This window comes from Prionailurus bengalensis, chromosome B2 (genome assembly GCF_016509475.1).
Source record: "Prionailurus bengalensis isolate Pbe53 chromosome B2, Fcat_Pben_1.1_paternal_pri, whole genome shotgun sequence".
Taxonomy (NCBI): domain Eukaryota; kingdom Metazoa; phylum Chordata; class Mammalia; order Carnivora; family Felidae; genus Prionailurus; species Prionailurus bengalensis.
The window spans coordinates 92,302,075-92,315,764 of record NC_057349.1 but is presented as its reverse complement, the minus strand read 5'-3'; positions in this window follow the sequence as shown (position 1 = coordinate 92,315,764).

The following is a 13,690-nucleotide window of genomic DNA, read 5'->3' as shown; positions in this document are numbered from 1 at the left end:
TCTCAGGTCATGATCTCATGGTTCGTGAGTTCGAGCCCCGTGTTGGGCTCTATGCTGACATCTCAGACCCTGGAGCCTGCTTTTAATTCTGTGTCTCTCTCTGTCTGCCCCTCCCCAGCACTCTCTCTCTCTCTCTCTCTCTCTCTCTCTCTCTCTTTCTCTCTCTCTGAAAACAAATAAATATTAAGAAATTTTAAAAAATAAATATCTAAACAAAATTGGACTAGTTATTCAATTAGGGTTTCTTGAAACAAATGATAAATGTCACAAGTGTTCATGATTCTGTTGCCTGATGAAAAGGCATTTCAACAGTCATTCATGATGACTGATGAAAAGGCTATTAAAAACAACAAGCTTATGTTTGGTTCAAGAGGAACCAACTAACATGGTACTTGATTGTTAATATAGCCCCTACTCAATTATGTATACATGGTATGTGCTTTATGTTTTTTGGAATTTGTATCCATTGTGTAGGTTTAATCTTTGGCCAGTATATGTATATGTATATGTATATGTATATGTATATGTATATGTATACACACACTCATGGTGAACTCATCCAGTCATGACTTTAAATAGAATTTTATGCTGATAATTTTCAAATTTAAATCTTAAAATATTTCTCTAAAAATTCCAGCTTTATATATCTAATTGCCTACAGGGTATCTCCACTTGTGTATGTATAATATCTATACCAAATTAAATATACCTAAAATTGAACTTCTGATGATTCTCTGAAACCATCTCCACTTGCAGACATTTCCATCTTGGTTGATGGAAGCATCATCTTCCCAGGTATTTGGTGCAAAAACCTTAGACTCATCTGTGAGTCATTCACTCATTCATTCATTCATTCACTCATTCATTCTCTCTCTCTTCCCCTCTACCCTCCTCTTCTCTTCCTCTCTGTCTCTGTCTCTATCTCTATCTCTTTCTCTATCTCTATCTCTATCATGTCTATCTCTCTCTATCTCTACCTCTCTCTTTCCTTAAAATAAACCAAGCAGAATCCTATATATACTACCTTCAAATCTCTTTTTATCCCTTTGTTTCCCATAGCATTCATTACCTGCTAATATCCTGAATTATTTACTTCTTTGTTGATAGTATTTAATGTTTACATCTCCATGATAAAATATAAGCTGTGAGAGAACAGGGATCTTTGTTAGATTTATTTACTGACATATACAAATGTCTAAAATAGAAGTCAAGGAATATCATCTATTGAGTGAATCAATAGAGATATTTATATTATGTTGTCACCATTCAGCCAGTGTTGAACACAGGTTTAGAATATAAGTGACTTGAAGTATTTATGGAAATATGTGTGAATGAACACAATGAACTGTGTGACCATTCTAAACTGCACTCCACCTGAGTAAAATGCACTTAGCTACAGAAACCACTTATGAAATACATTTTTAGCATGAAAGAATTTAGTATCTTTTTTTTACTCTTATTAAAACTATATGTATTCATATTCTAAGTCATATGGCCTTTTTCTGTTTACTTTCTATTGGTGTTTAGTTTTCTCTTCCACTCCATTTCGTTTAAGCAATACTATCAATTATTAATATTAATCAAATATTATCAACTATGAAATGATACAAACATTTTCTTGCCAAACCTCACATTTCCAAACACAGTAACAATCAGCTTCTTGTTCAGATTCTAGTCTCTTACAGAACCACTTAAGCTTATCTTCTGATTCTGACACAATGGAAATAAAAGTGTAATTAATATGCTGTGTCCATCAAAGTGAAGTTCTCTTGCTCAGAGAAGAACTAAACAGTTATATATCTCTTTTTTACTTGTGCACACTAAAGTGCTAAAAAACAAAGCAAAACAAATAACAACAACAACAACAAAAAGCCCACTTGGTCCTAGTGCCATCTCAATATAATTTACAAGAAAAATAATTATTTTCACATCAACACGAAGAGTGCTATCATTAGTTAATTTAACTTTTTCTGAAACTTATATATTTTAATTTTAAAGAGCTCAATATTTCCTTGAGTATGAGTAGCATATACTATAGGTCAAAATAATTTAAGAGCTTTTATTTTTAAAAATCTGCTCTTTTAAAAATATCCAGGGTCAATCTATCATCCCTCTTTCCCTCTCTCCCTCTTCCTCTCTCTTTTCTTCCTTCTCACTCTATCTCCATTGTTTTTCCTGAAATATCACCTTGAAACTTCCTGACAAAGCAATAAAATAGTCTTCTTTGGGCTATTTTTTCTCATTTTCTAGTCCTAATTTAATACATGCTTGTAAAAGCCCAGTAACTTTAGTGCTTTAATATTCTTGAAATAATGATGAAGTAGTTTAACATTTGGAATTTATGAAAGCTTGAATGATATTCTTGACCAAGTTTTCAAATTGAAGAAGGAATCACCAAAAATTTGATTTAAATTATTGTCAGTCAATATAGAGGCATATAAAATGTTTACTGATTTTCTTCTGTATATTTCAATGAGTTACATTATAAGTCAAAGTTCTATTATTACATTGATGGCTTTTGTCTATGAGTAAAATATGTAGGTCTAATGACTGACAATATGCTTGTTAGAAACAGGCCACATCACTTTGCCCGCTAGACCAGATACCATGGCAACACCTGGTTAGTGAAAGTTGAAGAAATATTTTGTAGCTTTGCATTTGTTAGAGCTGCTGGACTGTAACAGATATGCATTAATTGGAAGTAGATGTGACAGCTTGCAGCAGTTACTAAGATAGGAAGCAAACCATCAGCACCTGTCAAGGCTAAGGACTGAAAAAAGATGAATCAAATGCTGTGATGTGTGACTTCAAACACAGTGTCACTTTTGTGTATTCATCATTTGTAAAAAGTGTGGGGAAATGTGGGATTTTGTTAATATATAAATATTTTCATCAGTGTCTTAAAGATATGAAAAAAGAATCATCGCCTGTCAAGTTAAAAAGGGGTAAATTATAAATTCAAAAGAACACATAAAACTTTGACAGTTCTAATCATGTACCATCACCATGATTTCACAGTGCAAGATGCATGTATGCATGAAAGATATTCCAAATAGGAGTCGGCAGTTTAAGTACAAAAACAACATTGCCCTTTTTCTGACAGATTAAATATGATCAGACAGTTTTAGATAACAAAGCCCTCCAAAATTAAAATCATATTTTCATACTCTTCAATGGTAGCCAGAAAACCTATTTTATCAACAGGGTCACTTTTTCAATATGCTGAAAACATGTCAGTACATTCTCTACAAAAGTATCTAACAATTTACTAATAATTAGGTATAGCAGACTCTTAGAACAAAATACACAAATATCTTCTTATGTATATGATTGCTGTTGATTTCACTTCCCATATATTTTTGCTCTATTTGAATGAACCATACCATTACAAATTCCAGTATCTTGAAATTTTGAGAATAATTAGTGAGGTAGGGGAAAGGGGGTGATGGGGCAAAGTTGCAGCTCTAAATATATTCTTTGAACCTTTCCAAACAAATAAAATTTGAGGGTATTATTAATGTGTAACTGTTAATTTCTGAGTCAAGAGCAACTGCAAACAAAGCAAAGAAAAAATCAAAACATGTCTTGTGTAATTTCGTATGACATGGGGATTATGTCCTATAGGAAAAAAATTTTTTTTCAAAACAATTTAGTCTTTCCACTGCTCCTCCTCCTCTCCCTTCTTCCTCTTCTTCATAATTTGAGTATAGTTGACATATGATATCACATTATTTTCAGGTACACAACATAGTAATTCAGGAACTATATACACTATTCTATATTCACCGCATGTGTGACTACCATCTGTCACCATGCAACCGTACTACAATGCCATTGACTATATTCTCTATGCTGTTCCTTTTATTCTCATGACTTACTCATTCTATAACTGGAAGTCTGTATCTCCTACTCCCCTTCATCCATTTTGCTTATCACTCCATCCTTCTCCCTCTGACAACCATCAGTTTGTTCTCTGTATTTATATGTCTAATTATGATTTTTGTTTATTAGTCATTTGTTTTGATTTTTTTAGATTCCACATACAAGTAAAATCTTATGGTATTTGTCTTTCTCTGACTTATGTCACTTAGCATCACAATTTGGTCTTTATATCCCTTAGTAATGTGCCATTTGGGAGATGACTATGCATCTGACAATGACAATATATCTGACAAAGGGCAATATACCCTTTAGAGTGAAGCTTAATTAAATGGCTGGTTTGCAATCTGAGACAATGTTATAAAAAAACAAAATATAGGAGGAGAACTAAACTGGTGGCATACTAAGAGGAAACTAGGCTTGCCCCATCCCTTGACCACAGCTATATTACTAGATCACATCATTCTGAATACCCACAAAATTGCCCTGACAACTGATAGAATGAACTGCACAACTAGATGGAGAGAAAAGGCCACATCAGAGAAGGTAGGGAGTGCAGAGGCTTGGTGTGGGGGAGAAATGGATGTTGGGTGCTGCTGAGGGGAGAGAGTGAGTAGCAGAGAAAGGTAAGAGAGAGGGGAGCACATAAGGATACACCCACGGAGAACATTCCCAAAACCATTGGCTGAGAAAATGAGAGGGGTTGATTTTTGTGAATTTTTGCAACCAGTGCAAAACCAGTGCAAAACCAAAGACTGGTTTTAGAGGTCCATGGGCTTGGATGGGATGAAGACCTCAGGGCCCTGGAGAAAAGGCAGGCAAGCAACCCCAAGGTACATAGCATATTCTGAGGATGACGTAAGGCACACAGGAAAGACTGCTCCCTCTTCTTAGCATCTGTGAGGGGTGGCATTGCTTTTCTGGGGACAAAAGAACCAGTGGGTGCCATTTCACTCCCCTACCCCTAGACAGAAAGCTAGCCCCAAAACTCGCTGTTTAGCCTGCTTTGCTCCAAATCCCATGCCTCTGTGCTTTGGCATGACTGTCCTCTGGATCAAACCTGCATCAGTCTCAGCGCAGCAAGACCCTCCCAAAGACCAATGTAGGGCCACGCCATACCAGGTCCTTAAAATTTGGAGTTTTAAAAATCAACAAACTTGTCTGGGATAGAACACAAAGTGCACTGTGCTGCTGCAGGCAGACAAGCAACCTGGAGACAGACAGTGGAAAACAGTGATCTGAAAAATGCCTAGGACACATGAGAGGTAATTATGCACTTTTCTGGGAGGACTTCCCTGAGAGCAACAAGCATGGACTCCCTTCTCCAGGGATAAAGGAGCTGGCTGACACCATTTCCATCCCCTGCCCCTCAGCATAAATCAGCTTCAGTAAACAGCACAGCACCAACACTGGCTGCCTAACCTGTTTATAAGTACTGCCCTCCTGTACTCTGCTGGTACTGTTTTTCATAGGCAAATGTGCATAAGTACCATCCCAGAAGTCCCCTTCCCCAGAAGAAACACAAACCTCTCTACACAAACACATAAACACACCACATCTATTGACCATAGAGTTCTACAAAGGTTCAGTTCTAAAGGAAATAGCATCAAGTCTTATTTAACAAGCAGACCAGAGCACAAGTAGTTAAAATCACCACATTCTGGCCAAAGTCTAAACACTGCCCCCTGTAGGCAAGGAGAACCTCTGCAGATGACTGACCTGAGGGGTAGAGGAGACAAAACACAGCAGGAGAGTGCACACAGACACTTCCTAAAGTGCCAGTCCCTGGACATTATATGATCTCTTCTTCATAAAGCCATTACTTCAGGAACAGAAAACATAACAGGATTTTCTAATGCAGAAAAGAAGACAGAGACCTAGACAAAATGCCAAGATGGAGGAATTCATCATAAAAGAAAGAACAAGAAAAGTCATGACCTTTAGCTTAGATTAGATTACAGATCTAATCAAAATAGATATAAGTAATATGCCTGATGCAAAATTTAAAGCAACAATCATACAGACACTTGCTGGGCTTGAGAAAAGCATGGGAAACATCAAGGAGACACTAACCACAGAGGTAAAAGAGCTAAAAAAGAATTAGGTAGGTATGAAAAAATAATAACTGAGATTTAAAACTGCATGTAGTGACCACAAAGATGGAAGAATCAAAGGAACATATAAGTGACATAGAAGATAGGATTATGGAAAATAGTGACACAGAACTAAAGAGAGAAAGAAGAATGATGGATCATGAGAATAGACTTAGGGAACTCAGTAACTCTGGTAAACATAATAACATATCTATCATAGGAGTCCCAGAAGAGAGAGAGAAAAGGGGCAGAAGGTTTATTTGAGGAAATAATAGCTGAAAACTTCCCTATTTTGTGGAAGGAAACACATCTAAAAACAGGAAGCACAGGGAACTCCCATCAAAATCAACAAAAGTAGGCCAACACCAATAGATATCATAGTTAAATTTGCAAAATATGATGATAAACAAAATGTCCTAAAAGCAGCAAGAAAAAAATAAGTCCCTAACTTACAAGGGGAGACTCATGAGGCTAGCAGGAGATCTCTCCACAGAAACTTGGCAGGCCAGAAGGGAATGGCATAATATATTTAACATGTTGAATGGAAAAAATCTGTGGCCAAGAGTACTCTACACAGCAAGGCTATCATTCAGAATATACAGAGAGATAAAGAATTTCTCAGAACAAAAACTAAAGGAGTTCATGACCACTGAACCAACCCTGCAAGAAATACTAAAGGGGATTCTTTGAGTAGGAAGGAAAGACTGAAAATGACAAAGACTAGACAGGAATGGGGAAAATATCCCGAAGCAATAGCAAAACAAATAATAAAATGGCACTAAATACATATCCATTAATAATTACTCTGAATGTAAATGGACTAAATGCTCAAAAAAAAGACATAGGGTGTCAGAATGGATAAAGAAAAAAAAAAGACTCATCTGCATGCTGCCTAAAAGAGACGCATTTTAGACCTAATGACACCTGCAGATCAAAAGTGAAGGGACTGAGAACGATTTATCATGCAAATGGATGCCAAAAGAAAGCCAGAGTAGCAACAGTTATATCAGACAAACTAGATTTTAAACCAAACATTGTAACAAGAGATGAGGAAGGGCATTATATCATAGCAAAGGGAAATATCCAACAATAAGATCTAAATATGGTAAATACTAATATTCCCAGCTTGGAAGCACCCAAATATATAAATCAATTAATAAAACATAAAGGAACTCATTGATATTACTAAAATAATAGTAGGGTACTTTAACATCCCACTTACAACAGTGGACAAATCATCTAAGCAGAAAATCAACAAGGGAACAATGGCTTTGAATGACACACTGGACCAGATGTGCTTAACATATATTCAGAACATTTCATTCTAAAGCAGCAGAATACATATTCCTTTCAAGTGCACAGGGACATTCTCCAGAATAGATCACAAACTAGGTCACAAAACAGGCCTCAAACAGCATAAAAAGATTGAGATAATATGACACATCTTTTCTGACCACAATGATATGAAAATTTAAGTCAACCACAAGAAAAAAACCTGGAAAGACCATAAACACATTGAAGTTAATGAACATGCTACTAAAAAATTAATGGGTCAACCAGGAAATTAAAGAAGAAATTTTAAAAATACATAAAAACAAATGAAAATGAAAACATGACAGCCCAAAACTTTGTGGATACAGAAAAAGCCATCATAAGAGGGAAGTATATAGCAATATAGGCCTACCCAAGAAGAAAGAAAAATTTCAAATGAACAACCTAATCTTACACATAAAGGAGCTAGAAAAAGAACAGTTGAAGCCAAGAGTCAGAAGAAAAAGTAATATGATAAATACTGAGGCAGAAATAAATGATATAGAAACTGAAAAAACTAGTAGAACAGTTCGATGAAACAAGGAGCTAGCTCTTTGAAAAAATTTAAAAAATTGGTAAATCCCTAACCACACTTATCAAAAAGAAAAGAGAAAGGACCCAAATAAATAAAACCACAAATGAGAGGGACAGATCACAACCAATACCACAGAAAACAAAAAATTATTAAAGAATATTATGAAAAATTATACACCAACAAATCAGACGATCTAGAAGAAATGGATAAATTTAAGAAACATATAAACCAATTTTTAGATATTAGTTTAAAAATTTTGGAAATTAGTTTAGAAATCAAAATTAGAAAACCAAAACAGTAAGAAATGGAAAACTTGAGGAGACTGATAACCAGCAAAGAAATTGAACCAGTAATCTCCCAACAAAAAAAAGTCCAGGGCCAGAGGGCTTCCCAGGGGAATTCTACCAAACATTTAAAGATGAGTTAATATGTATTATTCCCAAACTATTCCAAAAAATAGAAATGGAAGGAAAATTTCCAAACTCATTCTATGAGCCCATCATTATCCTGATTCAAAACCAAAGACTCCACTAAAAATGAGAACTATAGGCCAATATCCTTGATGAACGTGGATCAAGAATTCCCGACAAAAATACTAGCAAATCCAATCTAACCGTACATTAAAAGAATCATTCACTATAATAAAGTGCAATTTATTCCTGGGATGCAAGGTTGGCTGAATACCCACAAATTAATCAGCATGATACACCGCATTAATAAAAGAAAAAAGATAACAACCATATGATCCTCTCAATAGATGCAGAAAAAAATCATTTGACAAAGTATAGCACCCATTCATGATAAAAATTCCCAACAAGGTAGGGATAGAGGGGACATACCTCAACATAATGAAATCCATATCTGAAAAACCCACATATAATATCATCCTCAAAGGGGAAAATCTGAGAGCTTCTCCTCTATAGTCAGGAACAAGACAGGGATTTCTCCTCTCACCATTGTTATCTAAAATAGTACTAGAAGTCCTAGCCTCATCAATCAGACAACATAAAGAAATACAAGTCTTCCAAATTGGCAAGGAAGAGTCAAACTTTCACTATTTGCAGATGACATTATACTTTATGTAGAAAACCCAAAAGTCTCCGCCAAAATATTGTTAGAACTGATAGACAAATTTAGTAAAGTTGCAGGACTCAAAATCAACATACAGAAATATGTTGCATTTTAATACACTGATAATGAAACAGCAGAAAGAGAAATCAAAGAATCTATTCCATTTACAATTGCACCAAAATCCATAAGATAACTAGGAATAAACCTAACCAAAGAGGTAAAAGGTCTGTACTCTGAAAACTATAGACACTTATGACAGAAATTAAAGATGACACAAAGAAATGGAAAAAAATTTAATGCTCATGGATTGGAAGAATAGATACCGTTAAAATGTCAATACTACCCAAAGTAATCTACACATTCAATATGTGTAGATTATTATTTCAAAATACCACCAACATTTTTCACAGAGCTAGAACAAAAATTCCTAAAATTTGTATAGAAACCACAAAAGACCCAGAATGGCCAAAACATTCTTTAAAAAAGAAACGCATGCTGGAGGTATCATAATTCCAGATTTGAAGTTATATTGCAAAGCTGTAGTGAGCAAGACAGTATGGTACTGGCACAAATACAGACACATAGATCAATGCAACAGAATAGAAAACCCAGAAATGTACCCACATTTCTATATGGTCAACTATATGGTCAACTATTCTTTGACAAAGCGGGAAAGAATATCCAATGGGAAAAAGACACATTCTTCAACAAATAGTTATTGGAAAATGGACAGCAACATGCAAAAGAATGAAACTGGACCACTTTTTTTATATCATTTACAAAAACAAATTCAAAGTGGATGAAAGACCTAAATGTAAGAAAGGAAGACATTAAAATCCTAGAGGAGAACACAGGCAGTAACCTCTTTGACAGGAGTTGTAGCGACTTCTTACTAGCTATGTCTCCTGAGGCAAGAGGAAAAAAGCAAAAATAAACTATGAGACTTCATCATGATTAAAACCTTCTAGGGGCGCCTGGGTGGCGCAGTCGGTTAAGCGTCCGACTTCAGCCAGGTCACGATCTTGCGGTCCGTGAGTTCGAGCCCCGCGTCAGGCTCTGGGCTGATGGCTCAGAGCCTGGAGCCTGTTTCCGATTCTGTGTCTCCCTCTCTCTCTGCCCCTCCCCCGTTCATGCTCTGTCTCTCTCTGTCCCAAAAATAAGTAAACGTTGAAAAAAAAAAAAAAAAAACCTTCTGCACAGTGAAGTAAACAAACAACAAACCTAAAAGTCAACATACACACTGGGAGAAGATATTTGCAAATGGCATATCCAAAAAAGGGTTAGTGTCCACAATCTATTAAGAATTTATCCAACTCAACACCCAAAAAAATCCAGTTAAGAAATGAGCAGAAGACATGAATAGACATTTTTCCAAAGAAGACATCCAGATGGCTAACACACACATGAAAATATGCTCAACATCACTCATCATCAGGGAAATATAATCAAAACTACGATAAGATATCACCGTGCACCTGTCAGAATGGCTAAAATTAACAACACAGGAAACAACAGATGTTGGCAAGGATGTGGAGAAAGGGGAACCTTCTTACACTGTTAGTGGGAATGCAAATTGGTGCAGCCACTCTGGAAAACAATATGGAAGTTCCTCAAAATGTTAAAAAATAGAACAATCCTATGATCCAGCAATTGAACTGCTAGGTTTTTAACCAAAGGTTATAAAAATACTGAGTTGAAGGGATACATGCATCCTGATGTTTATAGCAGCGTTGTCAACAATAACTAAATCATGGAAAGAGCCCAGATAACCATCAAACTGATGAATAGATAAAGAAGTGGTATATGTATGTACAAGGGAATATTACTCAACTATAAGAAAATAATGATATCTTGCCATTTGCAATGACATGGATGGAGCTAGAGAGTAGTATGCTAAATTTACCATTTAAACATGACTTATGCTAAAATCAGTCAGTCAGAGAGACAATACAATATTATTTCACTCATATGTGGAATTTAAGAAACAAAACAGATGACCATAGAGGAAAAAAAGAAGCAAACCAGGAAACAGACTCTTCACTATAGAGCATATACTGAGGGTTACAGGAGGGGAGGTGGTTAGGGTGATGGGTTAAATAAGTGATGGGTATTAAGGAGGGCACTTGTAATGAGCACTGGGTATTGTATGTAATTGTTGAATCACTAAATTCTATATCTGAAACTAATATTACATTAAATAATAACTGACTGTAATTTAAATAGAAACTTTAAAGAAAAAATAATATATTAATAAATAATACATATCTCTAATAAACCAGAATCATATTTGTGTCACAGAAACTTATAGACAAAAATCATGCAATATTTTCAAGACCATATATTCATTGCATAAGAAATGAATTAATGTATATCAATCCCCCAAATCTAGCCATATCATAAAAATTTTCAATATTGCCTTTTAAATTATTGAAACTCTTCTCATAACACTTTTTGTTATTAGACAAGATGTTTACACCATCATGCTTTTTACAGGAAGATTTTTAAAGTATCTGTAATGATGTACTATGTTTCAAGAAAAAAAATTACCATTTAAACATGATTTATGCTTTTTTTAAAGGTTGCGTAGTTTTTTTTTTCCTGTGTACTTCAGATAAGTTTTAAGATATAGAATTTTATTTTATATTCTAGTTATTTATTGTTTTAATTGAGGGAAAGAATCTTAAGCAGGCTCCACACCCAGTGTGGAGCCCTACATGTGGCTTGATCACATGACCGTGAGATCATGACCTGAGCTGAAATCAATAGTTGGACACTTAATGGACTGAGCCACTAAGTGCCCAGATATAGCATTTTAGAAAAACATTTTGAAGTTCAGTTTACCATATATAATGACCAATAGCCCTTTCTCTATACCTCATTTTTGGAATACATTATGTGATAGGGACTGTGCCAGATGTTGATGAAAACATTCCAAAGAAAAGCAGTCCATGGTTCCATATTTAATTACTTCCTTCTAAAGTGGTTTCCTTGGAAATGTTCCTTAACATGATGTATCCTCAAACAAGTTCATAAGAAAATAAGTGAGGTAAGAAAAATCTTTATTTTCTGTTGCAACAAAAGTACAATCTAAAAGGGTAACTGATTTGCCATCTGTCAATTAGTTTATCAAGTGCCTAAATTGTTCACCAAAACGGGTGAAACAGGAATATGAGGTAGGGAGTGGGAAGGCAAGGCAATAGGTGATTCACTAAGATTAGTTAACATGTTATTAAATATCACAAGTGGATGGGCTAAGATTGCATATGTCTGAGATTATAAATCCTGTGGTTTTGAGTTTAACAAGAAAAAATGTTTACTTTTTGTTTGGGATTTAAAACTGTTGTTTCATTTCTATTGAAGAAAGATTCATACCCTTTCCATTCCTTCACTTGTTCAAAGGTAAATTCTTCGCTAATTATACAATTCAGAATCCTTGTTAAGTCATGGTATTTGCAGTCTCTGTCGTGATTGTGAAGTGTCCATCAGATTGTTTGTGTCATGTCATTTGCTGAATAATCTGCTAGGAAAGAGATTGAAAAGCAATCTTTAAGATATTAGGTAGGTTATAAAAATTAAGAGATATGATAAAACAAAGAGGAAAATTATTAGCAATTTTTGTGGAATTCCTATTAATCATTTGAGATATCCATAGAAAACCAGGGGGTAAAAGCCAAAAGTCACAGGTTTGACAATTTTTAAAGTTATGTAAAGTGAGAGGAAACAATTGACAAGTATGAATTATATGAGCTACTTGGTAATATACTCATTAGTAAACAGGTACAATTTAGTGATATCTAAAGGGACTGAATATGCTTCTTGGCATCAAAAAAATGTTTTGGTTTTGTTCAATGTGTTTTTAAATAAATGCCACATACTTCAAAGGCACAGTGCTGGTGGTAGAAGACATGTAATGCTTCATAATGGGGAGACGTGTTTTTTATAAATACTTTAGGTTTCCATACTTTTTTAACTCCTCTTGTGACAACCCAAGTTGTCTATGGGTGGATGAGTGGATAAATGAAATGTGGTATCTATATACAATGGAATTTATTTCTTCTTTCCTCCCTTTCTCCCTTCTTTCCTTCCTTCCTTTATTCCTACCTTCCCACCTTCCTACCTTTCTGTCTCTCTCTGTCCCTCTTTCCCTTTCCTTCCTTCTGTCTTTTTTTTAAACAGTTAGCTTCAGGTAAAGAAGACACTGGGAGAAGTTCTTGCTCCTGTCACCTCATATTCTGATGAACAAGAAGAAAATTTGATTAAAATATCAAAAGTATATGAAATCATTTATTAGGTTATGTAACATAAGTTAAGGCCTTTTTGTTTTATAACAATATTCAAATTGCATTAATGCAATCACTTTTCATTGATAAAACAAAGCTAAAGGTAAATTATTCACGTATAATTTAATTACTGTTGTAAATAATTGCTAATTACATGCCTCTCAAATGATAAATAGCATTAGTCTACACAGAGTCTATAACCATTGAGCCTGGCTCCTCCACTGATTTTAATCTCATCATAATACTCTGCATAACCCACCTTATTATTAGAAATACTGCACATTTATTATCTTGATGTTGCATATTCCACTGTACATACAGTTTCTATGAATATCCAAGAATAGCTATTGTCTGGATGACCTTCTTAAAATAGTCCATTTCTCTTCCAAAAAAAACCTGAAGTTTGGGGTGCCTGAGTGGCCCAGTCAGTTAAACATCCAACTCTTGATTTTGGCTCAGGTAATGATCTCACAGTAGTGAGATCAAGCCCTTCCTTGAGCTCTTTGATGGTAATGGAGGCT